This window comes from Lycium ferocissimum, chromosome 4 (assembly GCF_029784015.1).
Source record: "Lycium ferocissimum isolate CSIRO_LF1 chromosome 4, AGI_CSIRO_Lferr_CH_V1, whole genome shotgun sequence".
Classification (NCBI taxonomy): domain Eukaryota; kingdom Viridiplantae; phylum Streptophyta; class Magnoliopsida; order Solanales; family Solanaceae; genus Lycium; species Lycium ferocissimum.
This window is the reverse complement of record NC_081345.1, coordinates 18,505,138-18,509,477: the sequence shown is the minus strand read 5'-3', so window position 1 is coordinate 18,509,477 and position 4,340 is coordinate 18,505,138. Positions and strand designations below refer to the sequence as shown.

Sequence of the window (4,340 nt, the reverse complement as noted above, 5' to 3'; positions counted from 1 at the left end):
TACCTATATTCAGCGGCACTATTAATTAGTCGAATAAGTAATAGTAGCAGAGCGATACCCCACGAGCTAGCAAAATGGCATAGCATCAGAAAATGCCACACTACTCCATAAGCAAGACTGGACAGGTTAATTTGGCAGGATTGGATGATATTATTCCTATGTACTAAAATATGTTTGAGATTACTCTTGATGCTGAATTGTGGACTGATGCTCACCGTCCAACTATTTGTTATATCCACTGGTGAAATATTCCAACATGTTTGTTCTGCAAAAGGACACAATTTTTCGGATCAAGTGTCTATAAATAGAGATGTAATTACTCCATATCAGTCACTTTAATTCATGATAGTATGCTTGTTGCATCCCAGAGGAGCGTTGTCTGTTAACCCCATAGATAGACGATCACTCTTTTGAGATAGTGATAATATCACTCCTCAAGCCTTTCCTTCTTATTCTCTTCAGCTAATTTCTAACATTATTTTCGTTTCTCGATTCCCGAAAAACCTTTAAGACATGCTTTTATTAACGTGCAATTGGCTTTTTGCGTACTGTTAAATCAATTTTATGCATTCCTATATCCAATTTAATATTAATCGCGTCGTTTCCATGTAAATATTAATACTCATGTTATAAGTATTTGAAATCAAGAATCGTCTTACTCTTATGTGAATGCGAGTGCAGTTACCATTAAGGTAAGCACTTTTGTCATCGATGGAGACATGAGTGCACAAAAAAAGGCAATTGCAACACTTGATAACTATAATGTGTCAATAATGGCGGCTAGACTTCAATAATATACAGCCGTTCAAGTGAAGTACATCTTCTGGTCAAAATAGTAAGTGATCTTTTTAGCTTGGACACATCCTTTAAAGAATTTACTCAATTCTAGTAAGTGAGTAAGAAGTATTTTTCATTCACATTTTTCAACTTTTTTCCACTTTAACTTCAATCCAAACACAACTTGAACTCTCAAATATTCCATTCAACTTCAAATACTTTTTTCTCTAACTTCAGCCATATATTATCCAAAATGCCCACTAAAAGTTATGGCATTAGAAAAGCGTTGACTGGTTCTTTGCAGAGTGGCAAAGCAAAAGCACTAGTTAACAAATCTAATGCGACACCACTCGTCAGCAAGCTCGAAAGGTACATAGGATTTTTTTTATAGGTAAGGGAATAGATCTAGCACGACAGTGACAATTAAGCACACACCAACTTTGATAAATTTCCTTAAAGAAATCATAGGCGTGAACTGAATCCACTAAGTTAGCAGATAACGCAAGAAGTTGGATCCTCTTCCATGCTATGATAGTTACGATAACAAGCAGGAACAGGTGTTGGGTAATGCTGATAAGGTTGCTGATATTGTTGATAGTAAACTGGAGCTGGATATGCCTTTATTGCTACTGCCTCTTTCTTCTTGTCATCCTGCTTCTTTGCTTCCTCTTTCTTCGGCTCGTCTTTCTTCTTCTCAGGCTCTTTTGCTGGTCCAACAGAGAGTATCTCAGTGTGACACAGCTTCTGCACTTTGAAACTAATTCAACTGGATCTACGTTTCCTGTTACTGTCAATTTCTTATCCTTCGAATCTATCGAAATTGAGTCAACCCCTGCAAGATACAAACCACAAATCATTCAAACTTGAACAACAACAACAATATTGCACTTTCATTCTAATCCACCATGTATGCTGGAGATAGTAGGATATTGTCGTAGACCATACACCTCCTTTGTAGGGTAGAGTTTGTTTAGATAAAACCTCAGGCTCAAAAAGTGTAATCAAAGTAAGATTGAAAGGACAATAACGACCGCAAAATATCAAGATAAACAAAGCAAATGAAGCAATAGGCGGTAGTAAAAATGAAGTATAGCATACTATGCGAGTACTAAATAATGCTAATTGCTACTAAATAAGGAGAATATGAGAAGAGGAGACTAGCCCCTTCTTCTCTCACATAAAATACGACAACACTCGGCAACCTATTCCCCTTCTAGCTGTATGTATCATAATCTTTCACCTTCATACCTTCCTAGTCATGTCCTCATTAACTTCAAATCACTCAAACTTGAATGTTTTCAATATTGCGAAATCTGGGTTCCTTACATATTTATGCAAAAATGAAACAGAAAAAAAGTACTAATAACATACCTTCCGCAACAGAAACTTTTTTCATGACCTTTTGCTTGACTTTCTCATCCAGATACTCCAACTTCAGCACTACTTTCTGTAAATTGAATAACCAAATCACAGATTCATTAAGCTCTCAAATTTACTCAGCTGATAAATTATTTACATAGCTCCACCAAGAAACTCACTTTCCAACAATAATTATCCAGTTTTAGACTTTTAGTAGTCAATGTACTTTAAAGCAGTATATATACACAGATACCCGTATATACTCCAGTAAAAGTGTATGGAGTGTCGCAAAAAGGGACATTTAACTTTTATATTTCTTGAGAATCAGAATCAGCGAAACGATTACTAGTTACTTTTAAGCTTAACTAAGGAAAAGAAACTAAAACTATGCAAAAACTAGCTAGAGAGAAAACTAACCATCATCTTTTTAGCTGAGACTTGGATATCTGAGTTTAGTGTATCGAAGTAAGTAACAGATCAGCACTTAATTTCTTTCTCTTTCTCTAACAATAGAAAAAGGAAGAGAAAAAGAATATTCAAAGGTTGAGAGAAAGAAATTAGAAATATGTTGGAGTTGCTAATTAGTTGATGGGTTTGTACTCTTATTTATAGCAGTGACTTGACCGCGTATATAGTGCATCTATGTGTATATAGTTGTCTTTGAATAGTGATTATATATATATATATATATATATATATACACTATGTTCAAAATACGATTAATATAACATTGTAGTTTGTGCTCCGTATCTAAAACTTTATTATATTAATGTTTGCTACGAATACAAAATCATAAAATTTATTAATATTTTTTAAAAGAGAAGACTTGTTTAAAAAGAAACTATTTTCCTCTATTTGAGATAAAACAATAGCAATATTTAAGCATCAGTTGATACTTTTAATTTTAATTCGATTAATTTATCGGTGTAAAATACTTATTATTTTTTATCAAATTTTGATTTAGATAATTCTAATTCATTAAATTAATTTTACATGTTTAAAACGAAACAAAGTAGAAATTGATTTTTTTCCTTATTCTAAAGAGTCCATTGTTATTGATTTAATTGTTTGATTTTCTACGCATTTGTTTTTTAATATTGTTTGTTTTATTAATGTGGGATTCACATTTTTTTTTAATGTTGCTTGATTCTGTTAATATGGGGTCTACTTTTTTTTTCCCGTGAGTTTGGATGTGGTGAGTTTCACTTTTTTTTTCTTCCTTTTTTTTTATTGCTTGGTGTTATTTAGTATGGAGCCCACCCTTTTTTTTAAGAGACAACGGACGATGAAGCATGGGTCTAAACCCAGCTTTATATAGTTTCTTTTTTTTTTATTTTTTTTTTTTATATTGCTTGGTGTCGTTTAGTATAGGGCCCACCCTTTTGATTATTATTAGTTTGCATATATATATATATATATATATATATATATATATATATATATATATATATATATATATATATATATATATATATATATATATATTATGTTCAAAACACGATTTATAACATCAGAATTTATGCTCCGTATCTAAAATTTTACTATATTAGTGTTTGCTAAGAATACAAAGTCTGCACTTTTTTTTTTTACATTATTTATTTTTTTAATATGGGATTCACTTTTTTTTATATATATACATTGCTTGATTTTGTCAATATGGGATACTATGTTCAAAACACGATTAATATAATATTGTAGTTTGTACTCCGTATTTAAAACTTTATTCTATTAGTGTTTGCTACAAATATGCATGGTGTTTAATATGGAGCCCACAATTATTTTCACATTTATTAGAGTAAGGAAAAAATGAAAAAGTAATTAAATTAAATATCTTATTTTAATATATAAGTATTTTAAGTATGTTACTGTACAATAATTTCATTTGCTCCCACTAATGGATTGATACGCACGCGGTAATGAATCCATCATTATTGACTTAATGAGATACTTTGGAAATTATATGAATATTGTTTTATTTTTTTAATATGGGGTGCATTTTTATTTTTTTTTGGACATTAGTGTTTACTACAAATACAAAGTCTTTTTTGACATTGTTTATTTTCTTAATATGGGATTCACTTTTTTTTATATATATATATATATTGCTTGCACAATTATTTTCACATTTATTAGAGTAAGGAAAAAATGAAAAAGTAATTAAATTCTATCTTATTTTAATATATAAGTATTTTAAGTATGTTCTT

At 30.7% G+C, this 4,340-nt stretch overlaps 1 pseudogene; it reads right to left on the bottom strand.

The window, feature by feature from the left end:
- Nucleotides 1-961: 961 nt before the first annotated feature.
- Nucleotides 962-2,725, bottom strand: LOC132051684 (heavy metal-associated isoprenylated plant protein 12-like; annotated as a pseudogene).
- Nucleotides 2,726-4,340: the final 1,615 nt, after the last annotated feature.